The sequence below is a fragment of the Dipodomys merriami genome, unplaced genomic scaffold, assembly GCF_024711535.1.
Source record: "Dipodomys merriami isolate MVZ:Mamm:240054 unplaced genomic scaffold, mDipMer1.0.p SCAF_150, whole genome shotgun sequence".
Classification (NCBI taxonomy): domain Eukaryota; kingdom Metazoa; phylum Chordata; class Mammalia; order Rodentia; family Heteromyidae; genus Dipodomys; species Dipodomys merriami.
The window spans coordinates 1,660,057-1,685,720 of NW_027202827.1; the positions used below are offsets into that span (position 1 = coordinate 1,660,057).

General features: G+C 33.9%; 1 pseudogene; it reads right to left on the bottom strand.

The window, feature by feature from the left end:
• Positions 1 to 20,467: 20,467 nt before the first annotated feature.
• LOC138827114 (U6 spliceosomal RNA) lies at positions 20,468 to 20,564 on the bottom strand (annotated as a pseudogene).
• Between the last annotated feature and the right edge of the window lie 5,100 nt (positions 20,565 to 25,664).

Genomic DNA, 25,664 nt, shown 5'->3' on the forward strand with positions numbered 1-25,664 from the left:
GGTATTTGAATTATAATAAGTGATATACATTTTTAAATGATTTCCATAGGAAAGTATAATTTTAATGCTATTAATTCTTTTGTAATTTCAAAACAATTAAGAAAATTATTCCAAGGCTGGTTTTCTCTAAAACTATATTTGTTTTCTTATTCTAATTTTCATATGTTCGTAGAAATTAAAATTCCAAAAATTCAATGGATGTTGGCATTCAGGATCATCTTCATAGATACTAATAATGGAGTCGCTTAAGTGGAATTGTTTTATTTCATTTGTTTTTGTCACAAATAAATCAAGATGATTGTATGTTTTGTTTCTTTTCACTTTATTAGCTCTTATCCTGAGAATACTTTTTTCTAGCAAAGTAGAGAAAAGCAATTGGATTGAGCAAGTAACATATGGCTATCAAAAAATGCAGATGCATAGATTTGTGTTTTCTATCATTTGCTAAAAGTTTCTTCCAGAAAAGGTTATCAATTATGTATAAGTGATGTATAATTCCTAGATATTCCAGTTATCACATACATTTTTTGATTGGGTTATCTCTGCATAAAGTATAAAACAGACAAAAAACTCAAAATAAACAGAACTCACATCTTTGTTTTAGAAACTGCAGTTTACAAAGAATTTTTAGCCAACACCAAAAACATTAGTCATTTTGCATTTTGTAGGAAGTATTTTTAACTATAGTTTTATTTTTTTGCTGACATGAAATTCACATACAATATATTATCTCCTTTCATTGTATACGTTTTAGTGCTTTGGAAGTGAATTGTACACTCTTAGGTTTTCCAAGCCTAATTTTCACAAACTTGGATTTCTTCAAATAGAAATGCTATAAATTTTAGAACAGATATTAAAATAGATATAAAATTGAGTTACAGGAATTTGTCCTGCATACATCTTCTATAGGGTATCTTTTCAAAATTTGTTTTGAGGAATTATTTCAGGTTCTCACTCATACTGTCCAAGTGCACAGTCAATGAACTACATTCCCGATCCATTCAAGTTTTTTACTTCTCTTTAATACATACATAGAAGTGTAATAGTTAGAACATATACAATTCTCTTTGACCTTTTAAAGACTTGAAAAATTGCTTAATAAAATGACTGCAGTATTACACAAATCATTCTACTATGCGAAGTATATCAATTACTCCACAAATGCATTACTATATTTGGTGTCATCTTTTTATATTTTGGTCATATTACTGAATTTTCTTTTTCTTTTTTCTTAGATACTAAAGAGGAGCTTAATTCATATGCTCCTCCTATTGACTATTAATTTATATATGTCCTTTATAGAAATATCCTGTTCAGGAAAAATTTATACAGAATTAGAAGATATAATAGTACTTAAGATTCAGGATCACTGTAGCATTAACATTGTAGCATTAACAAATATGTGCCCTCTATCTGTTGGATATGTTTTCACTACTTTCATAGAATTAAGAAAGATCATCAGTTGATATTAGTTCATTCTTGCTTTTCTTTAGCCACTAATGCTTTCCATGTCAAATTATTGGAAACCGTTACTGATCCATTGTCATGAATTTTTACATGTATGTTTTGTAGGATTTTACAACTCACATTTACTTTGATAATCATTTTTTATTTAAAAATTTTTGTATAAGGTTTGAGGTAGTAGTCTAAGATCATTCTTTAAAACTAGAGAGGCAGTAGTGCCAATATACCCATTTAATATTCTATTTTTCTTTTATTAAGTCATGGCATCCTTTTCAAAATCTATTGACAATAAAACTAAGAATTTATTTTTGATAAATCTGTTACATTCTTCTATGTGTCAGTTCTTTCACTAATAAACATGGTAATAAGATTCAAATCTAGTTAGAGTGCTCAAACTACACCATTTTACAAGATTGTTCTGATTGACCTGTATTCCTTGAATTTACATACAAGTTTATTGAGCAGGTGGACCAATATTCTACAGATATCTAGATGTTTGATAGTCACTCATATTTTGCACCTTGTGAAAACACAAGACCCCAGATATTATATAGTGAAAAATGTCTTTAGAGAATGCTTAAAACAACTAAAATTAATTTAGGAATGAGTTAAGATTTAGATAGCACTATAGAATAATAAAGTTGAATGATAACGACTACAGAGAAGAGTGAAAGGGGATAGAGTGATGGGCCACCTAGGAGCTGTATGTCATTGTTATTGTGTTTCAAAAACAGAAAGACTTCAGAGAAGAGAAGGAGGAAAATAATCAAAGGGTCCTTAATCAAGTTCTTTTTAATCCACCTAATAGTGTGGACTGAGAGTCAGAGAATATAGGAAAAATAAAATAGAAAATAAAGCATTATATAGACCTCTTACAATGTAAATAAATTGTAATAGCAATATGATAATTAATTTCCAAAGAAATAAAGTAAACAATAGCTAAACTCTAAAGGCAAAAAGAATGAAGAGAGAAAAGAAGCAAAGCAAAACCTTTATCAATAACAAACACAAGAATTTGGAAGTGAAAAAGCAGTGGAAATACTCTAAATAACAATACAAATTGCTAACATGGATAGAAAATGGATCACATTTAATCATATATAATTTTGAAAAAACATACTAGGAATGAAAATTTTAAAGCCATAATTTAAAACACTATTTACATTATAACTACACAGTATAGTTCAGTGGTAAAATCTTGACTTAGCATATGTGAAATAATGATGTGATCTCCCAAGCATTACAAAGGTTCACACAAAGCACACACACACAAAAACCACATAAACACACACACACACACACATACACACACATACCACATACACACATTTGGAATATTGATATTATAATATTAAATAGAGGAAATTATCACAAATAATAAAAAGATTAATATATGAAATCATAATATTGCTCATATTATTTAAACGTTTAGTAGAAATCAAATGATCACAATATACTTGGATTCTTATAGATTAAGTAAATGGAAAATTAAGAAATAGAAGACATGAGAACCTTTGTAAATAAGTTTTAAATAATAAACATTTTGAAACATGTATCCTTTAAATTTGACAAAAGATTAATATTACTGGTATTTAAGTCTCAAGATTTAGAATACAATAACCAGGTGCTCTATATCTCGCTATGAGTGGCTATATCTCAAATCATTTCACTCTGGATATTTTTATGATAAGGTCTCATAGTTTTTCAGGCTCTCCCGAATTACAAACCCTATTCACAGTTACTACCATAGGTAGAAAACGGAACACCCAAATCACCATGCCCAGCTCAAACTTTTTTTTTAATTCAAGTACAAATATTTACAAAAAAGTGACCAGGAAATGAAGCCTTTCTTAATATAGTATGTGATTCTTGAAAATACAGTAATTATTTGTTACCTGGAAAAATATGTTTAGAACTATAAGAAAAGCAATTTATGTAAATTCACCAACCATATAATAATTAAGAAAATAATATTAAATATTCATATGTTAAATATTTTAAAAGTAACATATTTGTGAATAATTTACATGTGTAAAAATCATGCAAAATTAAATGAACTAATCCTACAACTCTGAAAAAAGAATTATCTTAAAAAACAAGAAAATAATTAAGACCAAAAGTTGAAATATAGAAAATAAAATGAAGTGTACCCTTTAGTTGCCTTAAGTAACTGTAAACACTTTTTATATCAATTTTATAATAAAAAAAGTATGAAAAAGAAAGCAAAAGTACATTTGAACAATACCAACAGCAAAAGCATCAGTAATTGAGTGTACAAAAAAAAATCGATGGAGGGGATAACAATATTCCTTCCAAAAGAAATGTACTCATTACCTTAATTATGTAACTGTAACCCCTCTGTACATTACCTTTAAATAAATTATATTGAAATTAAAAATAAAACAGATAATATAGCAATTACGAATTCTTAGGAGCCATTAGTTAAAAACTTTATAAAAAACTGCCCCAAGTAACCAAGGAATATATTTTGATGATACTATTTAAATACATAAACTTCAGCAGAAAAGCAAAATGTTTAAAATCTTTTACAAATAAAGTAATAAATTAGAATATATTACTATAATAATCATTGAATGGATTTTTAATGGCAGTCACATATGTAAGAAATGAGGCAATATGCCATTCGTTTGCACTTAATAAGTGAGAAAGAATTTTTTAGGTCTTTTAAAATATATCATAAATTTAATGAAGAAGCTATTCTGTCACATCATATGATAATTAGTTAAAGATGATATTAGAGCAAAGAACAGATTGTACTAAGTTTTGGGATGTTAATGTATGTACTTATTTTGGTTTTGGAAAATTGTGAGATTTTAAACTTGTTCTTGTGGAAAGGGAACCCCTATCCTAAAATTAACCACTAATATAATTCCAGCCTAACAAGAACAATAATGCTAGGCTGGCATTATATCAGTGGTTAATTTTAGGACAGGGGTTCCCTTTCCACAAGGACATGCACCTGATGCATCAATGGCATCCGAGTTGCACACCAACTTGTCTAGTTTCCTGGATCCTGCAGTCCTTCCAATTTTAGTCTCTAGATAATGCAGGATGGTGGAAATGATCCAATGCACCCAGGTATAGATTGGGAAGGAACTCCCCTAAAATTTGTCCTGCTCTTTGTTCTCAAGCGTCCTAAGTAGTTAAAAGTAGAGATTGGAGCCCCTGAAGCCAAGCAGTAACAGTATTTTTAAAGCAATTAGACACATAGATGACAGGCTTGTGATTACCTCAGGAAAAGGATAAAAAAGCAGTGAAGTATAGAGGACAGACAGAATTTTAATTAGCTACTCAGAGGTTGAATTAGCTTAGCTAGCTACTCGGGAGTCCGAGATCAGAAGACCACTGTTCAAAGCCAGTCCAATCATGAAAAAACATGTGATTATCTCCAAAAAAACCAGAAGTGCAGCAGTGGCTCAAGTGGTAGACCACTATCCTGGGGCACAGAAGCTTAGAGCAGGAATGATGAATGCATGCATGAGCACATGAACATGCACGTGTGTGTACACACAAATGAGTATTTCAATGCAGAGTTCTTTATTTTTTTACCTTGCTGTACTTTATTTCCCTGTATTAGTTCACAAATTAACAAAATTAGCAAAGCAACTATTTACATACAACTCATCATGTTTCTCTAAAGTCTACTCTCTTCATGGCAGCCTGCTTTTATTTGACCCAAAAGTAAATTATTCAGGAGATCAATTCATCTCCCTCAACTCTGTGATGTTGGATGATTGTTTAAGTTCTTCCTAGCAATGTAATTTTGTGAATTCCTGCATCAAGTAGCATATTTCTTTCATGAACTGGGAAGCCTCTGGGGAAAAAAAACCTATAGGTTTTACTCCTCCTGGCAAGCATCTGGAAATTTATTAACTTCATATAACCCATGATCAGTCTATGTATGCCAAAGACGGCTGTGAATATAAAAAGACCCTTCTAAGCACATAGAATTCATATACCATTAATAGGTATAAAGGTTTTTTTATTATTCTGAAAATACCATAGAGAGGAGTTACAATTACATGGTCAAGATAATGAATACATTTCTTATCAAGCATTGTTGCCTCCTCCTTTGTTTCCCCTTTCTATCCCTTTCCATCTCACCCCTTCTGCCCCTCCCCGTTATTCCCCGCCTTGCGAAAGTTTTAAAGTTCGTTTTTCGACATAACATCTTGTAAATCTCATTGTTACAATGGGTCCAACTCTATCCCTTTTTAAACGATTTGTTTTTCCCATCCCCTCCACAAATTATACCAACATAAAATACAGTGAAAACAGGAGTTATATCATGGGGGAGGGACATACAAAGGAACAAAAATTCATCTTATAAATATATTACAAACAATCGCATGAAAGAAAAAAATATTTGAATACTTATGTTGGGGTACATTTCACATAACATAAACGAATCTTACCTTTTCTGCTTGTCTCAGACGTATACTATTTACTACCAATAAGGGAAACTATGGCGCCTAAGTGCCTTTGGGCCTGGCTTATTTCACTTAATATAATTTTTTCCAGGACTTTCATTTTCCTGACAATGGGGAATTGTCATTCTTTCTGATGGAGGCAAAGAGTTCCATTGTGTATATATACTACAATTTCTTGATCCATTCATCTACTGAGGGGCATTTGGGTTGGTTCTAAGCTTAGCTATGGTAAATAATGTTGCCATAAACATAGTTGTGCGGAGAGCTTTAGTGTGGTCTTCTTTGTGATCATTTGGGTAAATGCCCAAAAGTAGGATTGCTCAGTCATAGGGGAGCTCTAAGTAGAGTCTTTTGAGGAACATCCATACCACTTGCCAAAGTGGTTGACCAAGTTTACACTACCACCAACAATGCAGTAGGGTTCCCCTATCCACATCTCCTCCTGAATCTGTTGTTATTAGAGTTCTTGATTTTAGCCATTCTAACTGGGGTGAGGTGGTATCTCAATGTTGTTTTGATTTGCATTTTACTATGGCTAGGGAGGTTGAGCATTTCTTCGTGTGTCTATTGGCCATCCTTCTATCTTCTTCAAAGAAGTATCTCTTTCGCCCACTTATTTATTGGGCAGTTGTTTCTTTTAGGATTTGTTGTTGGGGGATGTAATTTTTTGGAGTTCCAAGAATATTTTTGATATGAGACCCTTGTCCGTTGTATGGATAGTGAAGATCTTCTCCCAATCCTTAGGCTTTCTATTGATCTTGCTAGCTATGTCTTTGCCATGCAGAAGCTCTGCAACTTCATGCAATCCTATTTGTCCAACCTTTCTTTGATTTGTTGTGTTTCTGGGTATCTATTAAGAAAATTTCGGCCTTTTCCAAGGAGATCTATGGTTTCTCCTATTCCATCCTGTAAAGTTTTCAGAGTGTCTGCTTTGACTCTGAGGACTTTGATCCATTTGGAGTTGATTCTGGTGCAGGGTGATATATAAGGATCTAGCTTTAGTTTTCTACAAGTAATTAACCAGTTTTGAGAGGACCATTTACTGAAGAGGCTGTCTTCCTTCCATTCTATTTTTTTTAGCTGCCTTATCAAGATTAGATGGCTGTAGTTCTTTAGGTTCATTTCTGGGTTTTCAATTCTATTCCATTGGTCCTGAGGTCTGTTCTTGTGCCAGTACCAAGCTGTTTTGATTACTATGGTTTTCTAGAAGAGTTTGAAATTTGTTATTGATTTTCTTCCAGTCCTGTTCTTTCTGTTAAGGATCGTTTTTGCTATATGTGGTCTTTTATTGTTCCATATATATTTTTGGATTGCCTTTTCTATTTCCTTGAAGAATGAGGTTGGAATATTGATAGGTATCATATTCAATTTATAGATAGCATTGGGAAGTATTGCCATTTTTATGGTGTTGATCTTTCCAATCTAAGAACATGGGTTTTTTTTGCCACTTTCTAAGTCTGTTTTGATTTCCTTTTTTAGGTATTTAAAGTTTTCATCATAGAGGTCCTTCACTCATTTGGTTAAGTTAATTCCTAGGTATTTCATTTTTTGTGGGGCTATTAGGAATGGAGTTGCTTTCCTAAGTTCAGCCACAATTTTCTCATTGTTGGCATACAGAAAAGCCATTGATTTTTGAGGATTCATTTCATACACTGCTACTTGCCAAAGTTTTGAGTCACCTTGAGTAACTTGGGAGTGGATTCTTTAAATACAAGATCATGTCATATGCAAAGAGAGGGAGTTTTACTTCTTCTTTCCCTATTGGGATCACCTTTATGTTCACATCTTGTCTTATTGGTGTAGATAGGCATTCTAATACTAGATTGAAGAGCAGAAGAGAGAGTGGGCATCCTTGTCTCATTCCTGAGTTTAGAGGAAATAGCTTTAGTTTTCACCATTGAGTATAATGCTTTCTGTAGTCTTGTCATACACAGCCTTTATTGTATTGAGGAATGTTCCATGGTTTCCTAATTTTTCCAGGACCTTCACCACAAAGGGGTGTTGGATCTTGTCAAAAGCTTTTTCTGCATCTATTGAGATAACCATGTGGTTCTTATCCTTGCTCTTTTTGATGTGATGAATTATGTTAATTGATTTGCGTATATTGAAGCAGCTTTGTATCGCTGAAATAAATCCTGTTTGCTCATCGTGTATGATTTTTTGGATGAATTGTTGAAATCGATTAGCCAAAATTTTGTTGAGAGTCTTTGCATCAATGTTCATGAAAGAAATAGGTCTATACTGCTCTTTCTTTGATGAGGGTTTTGGTATGAGGGTAATGATGGCTTCATAGAAAGTGTTCGCTTTATTGGGGAGTTACATCCGTTAATATTGAGAGATAGGACTGAGAGGTATTTGGATGTTCCTGCCATTTCATCCTCCTTCTTGGGAGCTACGCCTACTGCATTCTTCCTATGGTTCTTTGATTCTGTTTTGGTGTGGTTTCTTGGCCTTTATTGTGGTCTTTTTTTTTCTATGTGTAGGACATCTTTAACTATCTTTTGTAGAGCTGATTTGAGGGGCATATATTGTTTGTTTTTCTTTGCTATGGAAGATTTTTATTTTACCTTCAGTTATGAAGGAGAGTTTACCTGGGTACACTATTCTTGGTTGATAGTTGTTTGTCTTTAGGGCATGGCATACATCATTCCAGGCTCTTCTTGCTTTAATTGTCTCTGTTGAGAAATCTGAGGTGATTCTAATTGGATTTCCTTTATAGGTGACTGATCTTTTCTCCTTGGCAGCTTTAAGGATCTTTTCCTTGATCTGAATTGATCATGTGTGGATTATAATGTGATGATGGGATGTCCTGTTTTTGTCTGGTCTATTTGGAGTTCTAAAAGCTTCTTGTATCTGAATGCCTATCTTTTTGCATGTTGGGAAGTTTTCTGCTGGGATCCTGTTAAACAAATTAACTTCTGTCTCTATGTGCTCCTCTACACCCATTTCCCTCAGATAAGACCTTCTGATGGTGTCTTCCAAGTGTTGAATAGATTTATCATATTTCTTGAATTTGTCTTGGATAGTTGTATGTTCTTTCTCTATAATACATAGGCTGTCTTCAATGTCGGAGATTCAATCTTCTGCATGGTCTAACCTGATGTCAAGACTTTCTACTACATTTTTTCATTTCTTTTGCCGACCACGGTTTTTATTGCTTCAAAATCTTTGTTGGAGCTTTGTTTTAGATCTTGTATGAAATTCTTTACTTCCTTAATTTGTGTTCAGTGTTTATTCTCAAATCACTTGGATGATTGGTTATGGTTTCCTTGGACTCCCATTGCTTCTGTTGGGCTCCATTCAGCATTCTCTTTGTGGTCTCCCTGACTCCTTTCAGGTGCCTGTTTATGGATTCCATGAATGGCTCTATTGATCTTTGTCTATGCTCATCCCGCTCTTGCACTTCTTGTATTACTCTTTGATTAGATTTCTCACGTTCATGCAACTTGTGTAGTTCTCTTTGTCTGATCTCAGCCTGCTCACACAATTCTTTTATTTCTCTTTGAGTGTTCTCAACCTGCTCACCCAATTCCAGTATCAACCTTTTAGTATCTTCCTCAAGCCCATGAGCTTCCTGTTTTGATCTTTGGTTTGCCTCCTCTCTCTCCCTATCACGCTCACACTGAGTCCTTTGCAGGGTTTCAATCATTTCATTTACCATGTTTACCAGTAATGTTTGTAGAGCTTTTTGGGAACTCTCCTCTGGATTATTCATTATCTGTTCTATCACCTGATTATCTTGAGTGGGAATTGAGATACCCGGACTTGCCATTTTTCCTTGTGTTTTTCTTGCTTCTTCTGCCCATTTGGGATTAAAGTAATGCTAGTTTTGTGCTAGAACACCATTTTAAGGCAAGCATCAACCAAAGTCCTGTAATTGCATAGTCAAAAGTCGGCAGATACAATCTATTTCAAGAGATACAGTCTATTCAACATTAAACAACTTTATATTAATGGGGTAAGAATAGCAAAGAAGAATTTGACAAACCAGAAATTATTATGTTTAGGGAGAAAGGTGTGGAAAAATAGAGTTAGAGGGATGTGGAAATGTAAAAGGAGAATGAAATTAACCAAGTCCTTCTCTCAAGAGGGAAATGGATTGGAAAGAATGAAAGGAGAGAGAGAAAAAAATTAAAAGAAGAGACAAGAAAAAAAACGGAAAGACAAATATTTAAATTTAAAAAGTGAAACTCTTAAAAGTAATGAAAATTTAAAGAAGTGACATTGAGAGATGAACGGGAATAGGAAGAGAGGAGGGGAGGGATAGAAAGGAGACCTGAAAAACTAAAAAAAAATAATTTGTGGAGGGGAAGAGGAAAAACAAGTCGTTTAAATAAGACACAGGTGGACCTGTTGCAACAATAAGAAGTACAAGTTGTCATGTCGAAAACGAACTGTACAACTTTGGTGGGGGGGGAGGATTAAATGGGGGGCAATGGGAGGCTGGGAAGGAATGGGAAGGGGAAACAAATGAGGAGGCTACAATGCTTGATAAGAAATGTTCAAATTATCTTGCCCATGTAATTTTAACCCCTCTGTACAGTATTTTCACAATAAAAAATAAATTAAAAAATACTTCAAATATTGTATAGTTATAAATAGATAATACTGCTATTAAGGAATTTAATCCTAAGAAGTTTTGAATTGAGAAATACATTTGTGAATTAAGTATGTACACAATGGGGGATAAGGTCTTATAATCAATGACAGGTATATATGAGGATAAGCAGAACAACAAATAATTCATGCAAAAAGAACAAAAGATGAAAAAGTAAAATGAATGAGAAAAAAGAACAAAAAAGACCTAAAGGTCAGTAGAGATTTTTTTTAAAAAGCACATATACAGACATATACACCTAAAATAAGAGTTATAAGAGGAAGAAAAAAAGATTAATAATAACAATTTTTATAATTAAAAAGTAAATATTTTAAAAGATATAAAAAAAGACTTCTTTGATTTTGTTTTTGGGGAGTTGATGGGAAGATCCTGTATCTCCCTTGTGTCAGTAACCAGTCTTTTGGTGGAGTCTCTGGTTTGCTTGTGGTGTTTCGTTTTCTGTGGCTTGATTGGTTTTTTTTAAGTCAGTTTGTTTGGGCAGGCAGAAAAATTCTGTTGGTTTACCCAGAAGTTTGTGATCTTCCTCCCAGGCTAGTTCAGTGGGAAGGAGATCTGCTTTGAGTATCACAAAAGAGGTAGATGGCTGTTTCCTCTAGTTTAGAGTTGCTGTGAAAAGGCTGGCTTCTGGGAAAAGTTGAGGCCTTTCAGAAAACAGTAGCTTTCCCTGACGGGCTAGCTTCTGAGACATTCACAGAGCCCAGTCTGGAGCCATTCTCAGGGTTTATGTTTACTGAGTTTCAATTGATTGTCAGGGCTGCTGTAGAGAGGAGCAGCCTCTGGCTCTTTTTACCCAGTGAAGAAAGCCACTCCTTCGGGGGTGTAGCTTTCTCTGCCTGGTTGTGGAGTTCAGAATGGCAGGTCAGGGTAGGTACTTGTGACTCGCTAAATGACTTTTTTGTTTTCATCAAAGGACTGAGTTGGAGCTAGCTGCTTAGCCAGGACTTTGTATCAAAGATGGATATCTCCGCTGTTGGGGGAGGAGTGGCCTTCCCTCCTCTGCTTCCTTTGAGAAGCAGTGAGAATGTCAGTTTTGTACTCAAGCGGTAGTGTGGGTTCCTGGGTAGCCTATGTTCTGCTATCTGCAGGATGAAGATATCTGCTATTTGTCAGTTCTTGTTGGTGTTGAGTAAAATCTGCTCACTTGCTGCATCTGGCACATTTGTCCCAAACTATCTGGGTTGTAGGTATGGTGGCTATGGACACCACAACAGCCGCCACAGCCGCCGCAGCCATGGCTGCTGGAAAATGCTCACATCTGTCTCCTTACCTGGATTTTCCCTCTCTGGCCAAACTCTCTGTACTGTGATGCACACTTGGTGTGCCTAGGACTGTTCACTGGAACATTAGAACTGCTTTCTCTGCGAGAGCTTGTTTAGCCACCATGTTCTCCTCTGCCATCTTCTCGAAATTCCTGAAGGTGTTTAAATGTTACTGGATTTGTTTTGGAATAAATATTTTTTACCTTGACTATCTTGAGAAAGAAGATTTGGTTTCTCAGCACTATAGGTAAGAACTTCAGTGAAAGAAACAAAAGGAAAAATGAGGAACAACTCAACACATACATTCAAAAGAAACAAAACAACCCAAGCAAACCCAAATTAACTCAGTACTCAATAACCTGCAGGAAATTCAAAGGTTTTTAAAAATAGATATGATAGGGGCTGGGAAGATGGCTCAGTGGTAGAGCGGTTGCCTTGCATGCATGAGGTCCTGGGTTCGATTCCTCAGCACCACATAAGCAAAAAGAAAAAAGCCGGAAGTGGCGCTATGGCTCAAGTGGTAGAGTGGTAGCCTTGAGCTGAAGAGCTGAGGGACAGCGCCCAGGCCCAGAGTTCAGGCCCCACGACTGGACTCAAAAAAAAAAAACTATGATAAGCTTATGAAAATCCTGACTACATGGGAGCCTACTGTGGTGAGGATAGTGGTTAAAGCTCAGACTGGACCGAAAGATCTGTACACAATGCCAGGAACTTGTTATTCTAAATTCCAGGAAGAATAACACGAAATAGACTGACCCCACGATCATACACAAGTAGGAAGCGAGATTCAATCTGAAAGTTAATCAGGATAATTTAGGGCTGGGGGCATGCCAAAGTGGTAAGAACATCCATTGAGAAGACACAAGACACTCAATTGAAATTCTAATATTATGGGTATTAAAGAAAAAAAGCTATGACTTTAAATAATTGGAATAATTGCAAGATTTGAATATTGAGTGGAGAAAAATCCATGAGACAGATAGAGTTTACCCATGTTGCAATGCTTTCTACTTATATGATAATATTATGTGTTACTCCAGATACAACAGAGTTACCTTGCAATGAGCATGGATGTGCAATTGGGTGAAAGAAATACTCTACTTACACAGGTGTAAATTAAATACTTTTTTGGGGTAGATTTTAGTTCTTGAACTAAGAGCCTGGGTGATATCTCTGAGTCTTTTCTCTCAAGGCTATCACTCTACTACTTTGAGCCACAGTTCCAATTCTGATTTTCTGTTGGTTGTTTGGAGATAAGAGGCTCATGGACTTTCCTGCCCAAGATGGCTTCAAACCAAGATCGTCAGATCTCAGCCTCCTGAGTAACCAGGATTCCAGGCCTGAGCCGTCTATGTTTTTAATAATTTAGTAAATTGTACAGTTACAGAAGTTAAAATTTATCATTATAACTTTTATAATATATGTGTGTATATTTATATCAATGCATACATATAGAAATATTTTAATGTATTTTTGTATCTACAGTAGAATTACGAAATCATCCTTCATTACAAAATAACATGGAAACAAGTTTAATGAGGAGCAAAGCATAGGGAATAGTCACGTTTCTTGTTGAATGAAATATGAATTGTGAGAATCAGTTTGAGAAAACCATTTAACAAAATGGATAATGGCTATTAATTCCAATCCCTTTATTTGCCCATATTGTGCATCCTCACACATGAGTGTTAAAGTCAAACCACACATTTTTGCCTTTGTAGTTAAATCATGCTATAACTTAGGGGATAGGTGAAGTAATCAAATAAAGATTAAAATAATAGTAAGTGATGCTATGAGAGCTGAAAATTATTTTAAATATGATAGTAGCTAATTAAATTCCATATCTCTTACTTTTACTCTATTGTCATATCCCTCATTACCACAGTAGGAAAGTACATAGATGATTCTCACTAAATTATGTGTAAAATTATGAAAAATGTATTAAAAGAATATGGGCACATCGGGGCTAGGAAAGTGGCTCAGTGATAGAGCTCTTGCCTTGCATGCATGAGGCCCTGGGTTGATTCCTCAGCACCACATAAGCAAAAAGAAGAAAGCTGGAAGTGGCGCTGTGGCTCCAATGGTAGATTGCTAGCCTTGAGCAGAAAAGCTGAGGGCCAGCGCCCAGGCCCAGAGTTCAGGCCCCTTGACCGGACAGAAAACAACAACAAAGAATATGGGCACAGTGTGGTTTTAGCTGATTCAGACCTGTAGGGGGTAGTGTGTTTTTGACAACTTAAAAAACCTTGTGATGGAGATGAAGGAAGGGATGTGCTTATTCTGGAAAATTGGCTAGAGGGTTGCTCCTAGAAAAATAGTGGTGAATTCTTCCCAAAGGTTACAGTAAAATCAATCTCACAATCATGTTCTCTACTGCACTATTCACCATAGAGAACTTATGGAATCAGCCCAGACGCCCTTTAGCAGAGGGATGGTTGGAGAAAGTGTTGCACATATACACAACTGGATTGCACCCATCCATTATAAAGACCGGTACAGCATTTGCAAACAAATGGATAGATCTAAAACTATGTTAAATAAACGACGTCAGAGCCAGACACACAAAGGACGCGTATTTGGAATCCAGAATTTTATGCAAGTTAAACAACAGTATTAATCAAAGCATGCTATTTGCAGAGGAGTAATTTCTTATAAAATTGAACTTTTAATCCAACAAAATGAATACCAGGAAACTATCACTTGGAAAATGTGAGGGGAAGTCAAAGGGAAGGATTAAAGAGACTTACGGTAGAGAGTGAAGCCATAATATTCAATGCAGATAGTATGAAACTAGGAAAAAATGAAAGTGGGGTTAGGTTTGGAAGGATGTGAGAAATTTATGTAAAAATCCATCATACTTAAAAACTGATTCTTTGAATGGAAAACCCTTCGTACATTTATTTACTAAAAATATAATGAAAAACAATGGAGACATCTGATCTTAATCCATGAGTCAATATGATAATTTCCTTCTCAGAAATTTTCTTTGCAGGTATTATCCTCATAATAACAGAAAAGTGAACAACGCAGTGTATATCAATACATCACTTTGCCTATCCTAAATCGACGCAATATAAAAATCATAGTACAAATATTTCAATATATCACATGATAAAATAACAAGTAGAAAATATCAAACTATGATTGTTTTTCCAAGTACTTTACCTTTGGTATCTAATTTAATCCTCACAATAATCCCATAAAGTAGAACTACTTCTATTTTTAATTCTAAGATGATGATATGTAAATCTTCAGAGTTGGAATTACTAGTACAACATTGTACACACGTTAAGTGTTAGGCTGCGGTCAGTTCCCACCATATCAAATAACCTCATTCTATTTTATAACTGAATACCAGCACTCAGTCTACTAATTCTAGGAAAATTTCCCAAAACTATTGTGCACACTCTAATAATATTTCACTTTATCTTTGTTAGAAAATAAGTAACTAAGCCGGACACCAGTATATCACACCTGTAATACTAGCTACTCAGGAGGCTGAGATCTGCTGATTGTGGTTCAGAGCAAGTTCGGGCAGGACAGACTGTGAGACTCTTATCTCTAATAAACCACTAGCAAACTGGAAGTGGCACTGTGGTCCAAGTGGTAGAGACCAGGGACAACACCCAAGCCCAGAGGTCAAGCCCCATGACCAACAACAACAAAAAAAGAAAATAAGTAACTGTAATATGAAAACTCCAAGTTCATAATCAATTTATACCTCCCTGGTGAAAGGAACTGCTAAACTATAACATTCTTGATTTCTAGCTCAAAATACTAGAAATCATATTTTATGCCTTCACTCAACACTGCACTGCCTGGGGACCCCATCTCTGGTTAACACAGTCTTACTGAAAGAATGACCTGCCCAATTCCTGATGGAAACAGACTGCAGGTCTTTTGGAGCAATCGTTTCCACATTGTAGCTCACCTAAATTGTTTACCATTAGAAGTATTTTGATTGCTTTTTATACCCAAAATTTTGAGAGAAATGTACTACTATATAATGTTATTAAAGACTGATATAAAAATCACTTTTCACCCCAGATAAATATTTTACCTTTTGTATACACAAAAATGCAGTCTGATATATTAATGTTAGGAATGAGAGGTTAAAAATCATAGGCACCAAAACCTAAGTATGAATTAAAGACTCTCCAACTTGTGAATACAATTGTTTTAAAAAGACATCAATACTACTGCATTTTTAATGATAATGATAATGATAATGATAATGATTCCCTATGATAATAATGAAAATGATAAACTCTTAACACTTAAAAATAACTCATTTTCTTGGGAGTAGGACACAAAACACAAGGTTAATTCTAATCATTTAAAAATATCGTTATTTATACAAAACATTCACTCAAAACTATAAAGATTCTAAAACTAACTGAAGTACAGAGACACAAAGGAAATAATTTAACAGCATCATGTACATTCAATGGACTGTTAATAGAAAACAAACTTATACTAATAATTAGCTTACCCAATTCACTTACATTCTTTATTCTATTCCATTTACTTTCATAAAAACTGGGCTTTCATAAAATGATGCATAAAAAAGCCTATATGCCCACTTACATTTTCAGATCTTAACAATATTTATTTCAGAAATTTTAGCTCTATAGTCAATGAACTGAAATAATACTAAAATATTCAAAGGACTTTCAGAAATTGCAAGACTTCCTCTGGGATGTTATGTATATTGGAAAAGATATTCAAAAAGCCTTATTTGTTAAAGTTGCCGTAGTTACTCCCACAAAAGAGCCATTGGTAAAGATCCCTGTGCATGTACAAAACACCTTCAAATGCATACACAATCTGGACATTACACATGCATTTTGTTTGTTCGTTTTTGGAAGGAATATCTAACAAGCATATCGACAATACTTATTTTGTCAATAAGATGGGATATTCAAACTTAATATGGGTTTGATTAACTCTTAGTGCGAATAGATATGGTCTTGCAAAGAAAGTGATTTTCTACCGAAATCCGGAAAGAGTTTATCCAACTTGTGTTTCACAGGAATAACCAGAGAGTAATACCTGTTTGGTCAAGTCTGTCCAAATCACTCCATGAGTGTATCTTAAAAGTATAACCAATTTAAGAGGTCAAATTTTGTACTGACAATCATCTTACAGCAATAACTTACTACATAATTATGTCTGTATCTTCTTACCTCACATACAATAAGAGCTGAAAGCGGTCTCTTTATCTAACTTAATGCTGTAAATGCTTTGATTATGATGACTTTTTTAGTAGACAAATAATATGTACAGAAGGGTGGTTCCACTGAAATGACATGACAGAACATTCATAAATAAAACATTGCAACACAGTTAGCTCTGTTCAGCCTCACCCTGTCCAGATTGGCAAGCAACATTGCAACAGCACACGCACACATATACATGTATACACATGTTTGCACATGTACACACACATATACATGCATGCTAAATTCAGGGTTTATTGTACAAAAAAGTTCAAATAATATATTAGTGATTAGGACAAATGATAATATGCCTTATTACAAAATAATACATGAACCATCACCACCCTTGTTACATTTTACATGCCTCTCCAAATGTGACCACTTAATTTATTTTTAATTAATTGATTACCTTATTAATTCGTTTGGTGCTAATACTAGGGCTTTAACTCAGGGCCTGGCTTTGTCCCAGAATTTATTTTTTATTTCAGTTTTCTCAAGGCTAGCATTTTACTGCTTGTACCACAGCTCCATTTCTAGCTTTTGCTGGTTACGTTCAAATCAGAATCTAATGGACATTTTTTTTCTTGGTCTGCTTTCAAACCACAATCCTCAGATTTCATCTTTTTGATTAACTACTACTAAAGACATAAGCCATCAGTGTGACTTCTACTTTTTCCTCTATAGTTATCTAATGCACATACTTAAATAGTAATTTAAAGCTGAGAGTATAGAAGCAAGATGTACAGTGATGATACTGTCCTGTCAGAAATTCAAGTTAGTAATGTAAATTATTCTTAAGACCATACACAAAAAATACCATATTATAGTGTAAGAGAACTCACTATTTAACATATGAGCTTTAAGAGCTTTCTAATAGATCCATTATTTATTGTTACCCAACATTAGAAAAATGTATGAGGCATTGGTAAAATAGAAGTCCTTTGCATGACTACAAATATTCCTTTTTTTAAAAGACACTTGCTTTCATCTAAAAAGTAGGCCTGTCTATTGTCTTCATGTGATTTTGATGATTGAAAGTGCTTAGTGAGAAGGTCAAAATGTATTAGTAGTCCTTCATTATCAATTCTCATTTTCTTCTTGGAGAATATAATAATCAAATCAATAGTTCAGAATCGGCAAGCAATACTTCAGAATCATGCTTCCAGTGCAAGTGGATCACCAGTAAGAAATCCTCAATACCAATTTCCACAAAGTTTTGTCACACATACAATCTCCCTGCCTTCTCTAGCTGCTTTACTACCCTCTTATTCCTTCATTGTACAAGAAAAGTATGATTCAACTGATTTCAGTCAGATCTGTTACTAGAACTATCAAGGATTTATTTTACTGTCTGTAGTTTGGTAAAATTATGTCTCTTTATGTAGGCTACTAAAAATGTATTTACTAACTTCAAGTAAATACATAAATTCGATTTCCATCTCTTTTAAAAAATAAAATTTTGTTTGCTCTACAAATTGATCAGAGGCATGGATTATGTGGCTAGCTACGTCATTACACATCTTTCTCTTTCTTTCTCTCTCCCTTTCATGGTTCTCATATATAACACGATTGCTCCATAATTATCCTAATTTATTTTGCTTTTATATTTTTTGTTGTATCATTTCACTTTTTGCTCTGCCATTTCCCAAATCATTTATATGGAAGGCATTATTTCCTAGTTTCTCATGCCTAGAATAAGCTGCACATGGAGACATCACTGGTCCTCATTTTCAGTGTGTACATTTGAATATGGAGGAATATCTTTCCTCTGCTCTCCATCAATTCCCTACTCTCCAGTTAGAATAATTTCGAATAGTAAAATTGGAAAAAGAGAATATAAATCATGGTGAATAAACAGTTGCAGAAAATTCACTGGATATTTTTGACCAGTTCAACCAATGTGAACTATTAGGAAAATACATGGACACCTCATTCCCACTGGCACTCAAAGTTTCTGGTTAGGCAATTCTTAGGAATATGAAGAACAAGATGAAAAAATAAGGAATGATATCAATTGCAAGAAAAAAAATGGAGAAGGATCCAAGCAAATTTCTTCATTGGGCTGCCAAAAATATTCGGCTTACTACAGTGCGGAGACTTCTTTCCCACAAGGCCACTCATGTGAATAGTAGGGATGACGATGAGTATACCCCTCTTCATTAAGAAGCGTACAGTGGACAATTAGACATTGTCAGTGAGTTGGTGTCTCAAGCGGCACATGTAATAACTGTAGATGACTGGACACCCCTGCACAGTGCATATACGTGGAATAATACCAGAATGACTTCTTTATTACTTCATCATGATGCAGATACCAATGCCCAACTAAAGGCCTCTTGTCCCCCTTACATATTGCTGGTGAGAATTGAGCTAGCAAAGATACGCTGAATCTCCTTCTGTTGAACCATTATATAAAACCAGGCCTGGAGAACAACATAGAAAAAATTGCATTTGATATTGCCAAAATGATAAGTATGTATCACTACCTCTATGAAGTTGTGGAAGGCTGTACAAATTGTTCACCTATGTCCTAATGGTCGGGTTAAGTTTCTTAAATTTCAAAAATGCAAGTCGATCTTTTGTGTCCCTACAAAATATTTTCACAATCCAAATAAGAGCAATATATTTTATTTTGGTCTGTCATGGGGCTTGAACTCTGGGCCTGGGAGCTATCTCTGTGCTCTTCAGCTCAAGGTGAGCGCTCTACTACTTGAGCCTCAGCTCCACTTCCAGTTTTCTAGTGGTTTATTGGAGATAAAAGTACCACAGACTTTCCTTCCCAGGCTGCCTAGGAACCATGATCCTCAGATCTCAGCCTCTTGTGTAGCTAGCATTATAGGCATAAGCCACATGTGCCGGCAACACCAATATTTTACTGTAAAAATTCATGGATTCTGCGGAATTCTTCCAAGTGAATTGCCTGCATTGGATGTCAAAATGTATTTAATAGTTTTTGTATACATGTATAATGATTTCTCCAGAGTTTGTGATTTTTTAATCAGAAACAATTTTAACTTACCTGTTGAAATGAGTAGTACAGAAACTAAAATATTTCTGGTGCTTGTCTGAAAAAGTATATTTTAAAATATTCTATATTCTATGTTTGCATAATGTTCATAATTTATTTTATTTTCTCCTAGATATACTTTGAATTCTACATTATTTTATAATATTTAGGTTCATTAATGTGTCCTTTCTGATTGCATTCCATATAGAAACAGTTTGATTCTTTTTTTTCTAGGTCTTAATATTATTTTTCTTTGGGATAAAATGACAATGTTGTCTAATTTGAAAAGTTTTGTAAAGTTTATGCTTTGTAAACGCCTTTCTGAGGTGAATATTTAATACACTGATGTCAACCTAAATTTAATTATATGAATTACGTGTATTGTTACAGTTGTAATTTTATAATCAACTTTTTAATAACTGTTTTTCATTTCTTGCATCTGAAGAATGAAACATATGGAATACTTCTCAGATTTTCATATTATCCTTGTGCAAGTGCCATGTTAATCTCTGCATTGTAATTTGAGTATTCATGCTGCTGAAGCATGTAGTATCCTCTAAATTTAAGTAGTTAATGATGCAATCTTTATACAAGCCTATATAGGCTTGGGTGCCTACTTGTAACAAGGAAACAGTAATGTTCCTAACAATGCTATCGATCTTATTTCCCTAAAATTCTGTGAATAGTAGAAATAATTATATTGATCAATCGATTGCTCACATTTGCAAATTTTTTGTCAATGACTATCTTAAGTCTTTTTATTTGGAATTTGATCATACTCTCAATTATTTATAGATAGGTCCAAAGGTGATGGCTTTTTCAAGTACTTATTTATCCAACTGTGTTAGCTATGTGGACCTAATGGATTCAAAGTAAGCGTTGCTTAAGAGCTACTTCTAAACTTCTTCAGCTGATATTTTCCCAAATGAGGTGTTACTGGCACAAATGTCTACCTGAGCCTTTACCCTTCTTCCATGTGGGAACAGACCAACCAGAAAATCATACCCTGACAGCATAGATTGTCTTACTAGAACAAAACTAATCTTGGTTACAAGGGATCATAGAGAGATGAACAGTTCAAACAGAACTGTTCAGACTAGAAGGTATTTTATCAAAATATAATTGTTTAATATACCTTCCATTTCAAAAGTAGCTAAAGCCAAGAAGGTGAAAAAATTGTTCTTATGCATGATTACTTAATGTCCTGGCCTGTCTACCATCCAACCAGGCAGGAACTTACACTACTGCCTTTTTATCACCAAATATTTTCATAGTTGCAAGAGAAGTCCATATGTTTCTCCTTGTTATTAGGCATTAAATTGATACTGTTTTAATCACAGTGTTTCCTCTTGCCTCCATGCTGTAAATCTACAAACGATAAAGCTTTAGGTCTAACTTTATCAAACACTAAGGTAGAAATAATGGAATAATACTTTAAAACAGAGTTGCCTTTGATACAGTAACTACAACAGAACAATGCAAACCTGTGCCTTTTAATTATATTATATATAATTATGTATTTTATATTTATATGTGCTGATTTTATATTTCACACAGTAAAACTTACTAGAATTAGTTGATATTTTGGCAAATAAATTGATATTTATTTATTCTAGTAAATAGAATTGGAATATAAATAATTAGGTTTAAAATATATATTAGAATATAAAAAGTATCAATGCAATGTCTTTAGTATAAACTTGTGATACATTTTAACTTTTCTTGGTCTTCTGAATCCACATGGTAAAAAAAAAAAAAATGTTTCCCTCTAATCTATAATGCATTTTACTCTGCTGCTCTGTTTATTGTTTTAACTCTCTTGTCCCAAACTGTTTTTCTCCATATTTTGGAAGCATTCCTATTGATTATACCCAAATTTTGCTAAGATGTCTAAAAAAACATTATTCTTCTGCAGTCCCCATGGATCCTAGGATCCCAGGTCCCAGTTATCTGCATCATCAAATAACAGGGGCAAGACTTCTCACCAAGGCCCATGCAACATGTCAGCACATAGTAATTGAAGACCAATCTCAATTTCTCATTTCCTATATTTCAGGGCCCCAATTCCTTGAGATGCAGGAATTAGCAGTAAGCAATTGTGGAATGCAAGGCAACTTAAAATGAAGAATGAAATAAAATTTGAGAGAAAGTACAGTAATTAAAACATGCAACTTATAGATGACCAGCCCATATGAGTGAACAAGTTCACAAAGTGTCAAAAGATTATTTTTAATACCCCTCCCCTATGATTAATGAAAGATTTTATTCCAACATAAGTGGGCCAAAAAATAGTTCCTTGAAGGATAGATCCATAATTGGTCTACCAAAGCCCGGAAAACTTGACTTAGAAGTCAAATGTAATTCAGAAAAATATTTGAAGCACTAAGGGGTGCTTCAAAACACTGGGACTTCAGTACAACATGGTTCTGTGGTATAAAAATGTCACTCTCAAACCAATGATAATCTACATTTAATCTTCTGAAAGTGTATTCCTTTTCAAATAAACTTTTTAAAATCACATTCGTCAAAATGACATTTTACAAGTTGATGATACTTAGTGACATTACAAGTTTTTTAAGTGTAGGGAGCAAGTTACAATAGAGTTGAATTATTTACACAGCACTAATGCCAAACACGTTCAACCATTCATTAAAGTGTAGAAATAGTACCACCCACAATTTGTGTTTTTCAGTAAGGGCCTTCCAGAAATGTGTTAAATAGGTTAGCCTCCTAAATTTCAAACCCAAACGTGAGCTAATAAATTTCATCATTTAATAAGGTACACTTTAAAAAGTCACAAATAGTTGCCTTATCATATGTTATTTTATGTTTTCCTTCTGTCTAATATAGTAAGAAATATGACTTTAAGTCTTGAATATGGGTATTCATCAGAGATATGACAAACATAATATCTGTCTTCTATTTTTATCATATTCCTCTTTTGGAATAAATTTTAATTTTCTTCTTTTTCCAAAACTTATAGGCAGTAGAAAATATTATTCCATGTAAAATAAAAGAATCACACCATTGTACAAAGCCATTTATAAAAATTCGTAGTTAGGAATACATTCTAAGCCATTTTTTTAACTTTCTTTTTGTCTAAAGATTAATCTTCCAAATGGATGAGAATAAAGTCTTGTTTAGGTGCTTCACCTCCCCAGTCTCCAGCAAATTGTTGCTGCAGATGAATCAATTATGGAAATATAAGCTGACATCAGTTCAAGAATATGCAGGATTGAAAGTCCATGGAATGCATATAAACCATTCAAAGTATTAATAGACAGTTTAACACAATGACTATCAGGAAGTTGAAACCAGAGAAGAATTATAGTAAAGACATAGAATGAATGAAAAATGAACAAGGGGCAAGTACAGCTAGAATATTCAATGTACACACATGATAAAGGAAGTGGAAAATTGGAAATAAATCTTGGAGAATGGGTTGGTTGAGAATGATGGAAGGAGTGACTCAGATCTAGGAGCGTTGGACAATTAGATGGATATATTTAATTGTAAAACAATTGCACAACCTTTTAAAATTCAGTTAAAAAACACAAGAAACAAAAAACAGAAAAATCACAACCAAACAGCAATCTCCAGAGAGTATGAATATGACCTCTCAAAATTTTAATCAATTAATGAAGGGCAGTCTTGGGAAAAGCAAACAAAACTGTTCAAAGAGAGAAGTTTGGGATAGGGGAGAATTTTCAACAGAATTAAATAGATTGTCTAAGGTTATAAATCACCTACATCTGCTGCAAATAGTATCTTTCTTCTACGAGTTTTCTGTCTGAACTGGATAATCCAGTTCTGAGACACATTTGGTAGCTTGTGAGGTTAGTGTGGAAGAAACAAGATCATGAACCCATTACTCCGCTGGAGAGAAAACAATACTCTATATTTTTTCTAATATCTCTTCACTACTCTTTCTTCATACTTTTAAGTCAATTGATTTTGAATTATATTTTTCCTTCTTTCTTCTGGCAAAGTAATTCATTAAATATTATTTGCCATTTTCTTCTTTCATGCTGTTTAATTGGCCATTGATATTTAATGAGTCCATTAAATATCCCTCTTGCATTTGGTTGCCATGAAACAACATTTATGTTAATGAGGAGAAATCTAATGTAAAACTTTGTCTCCAGAATACAGCCCTAGAAGCTGTGATCACAAATATTCAGCTATTTTTTTTCTTTTACCTTAAAAGACTTCTTGTGTCTAAAGTGCCCACAAAAATAAGTACTCCATCACTTGTTGGTTCAATCAGAATTGTCTAAGCTCAAAAATATATTTTCCTAACAAGATGCTTATAGGAAACAAAAAACACTGCACTTTTATCTTCTCTCTTAAGATTCTCCTTAGATACCATATCAGGAACAGTGAAGTTATTCTAGGCAAAATTATTTCAATAGATTATTTTTCTCTTGGTCTTGAATTTGTTCACCAAGATGTCTGGAGGACAATAGAGTTAAATGACCCATACCTTGGAAGACAGTGTCTGTTACAAAAGGACAATGCTTTTATGTCCTATTTCTATGTCCTCCTTTTAGCTCTTGCCGGAGTTCCAATTAATCACAGCTTCTTGGCTTCATGTCTAGTGAAGCTGAAGGACTATATGGGCTCCACCACTGTTAAATCTTCATTATTTCTCTTTTAAAACTCTTTAAATTGCCTCATTTGGACGTGGAATTTATTTTCATGTCTTCATTCAATCAGTTCTGCATTGTAGTGAGCCAAATAGGCTCTGTAAACTCACTTTAGGGAGTAAAAATACTAACACAATTTATATCAAAAAGTTTTGGCCTCCCTTCACTGCTGAATACAATATGCTTAGCTAAGTCTTCTAACAAAACTTTTTTTATTAACTTTTCCATTTGCTCAATTCTTTTCTGAACTTTTTGGCATATGTAATAACAGAAGTATTCACTATCTCATATTAATAAGGATATTACTTTTGTGAGCCATTTAGAAATGTGAAATCATTGGTTTGAAGTATCCAATCAGATTTTTTTCTGTGTTTCATTGCTTCACATCCAAAGACATTGTGGAAAGTGTTATAAACAAAAATGTGTAATCCCAACACCTTCTTTCATTGTGAAGGGCACTTTCTCCCTAAATTGTTTGACTCAAATTATCTTTTTCAGAGAATTGCTCTTTGGTAATTAAAGGTAAATTCACAAATTTTGATGCCTTATTTTTTAAGAACTTTGAATTTAAATTCCAATACAACCTTGTGTCAAACAGTGAAAATATATTTCCTGGGTAAGGATAATTCCAAGGGACCCTACAGGATTTACAGGTTTGTTTGTTTAGTGTGAAAAAGAGCCATCTTCATCCACATTGTTCCCTCTCTACTAAGTCTCATTGGATTTCTTTGCATGAAAACTATTCTTCCAGGCAATTTAAATTTTTGTAATAGGCTAAGTTGTTAAAATTTTGAACAATTAAAATTTACCTGTCATAACTTTAAAAATCTTGAAAATCCTTTATCAGAACCGTGAATTCACCAATCCTAATTCCACCATTACCATCAAAAAGTTAACATGTTATTTTCATGAAATATTATCCATGCAGCTATTATATTCCAGTGGCTTTGTTATGCATATATATAACCATATTAGCTGATGCTAAGCAAAATTAATTCCA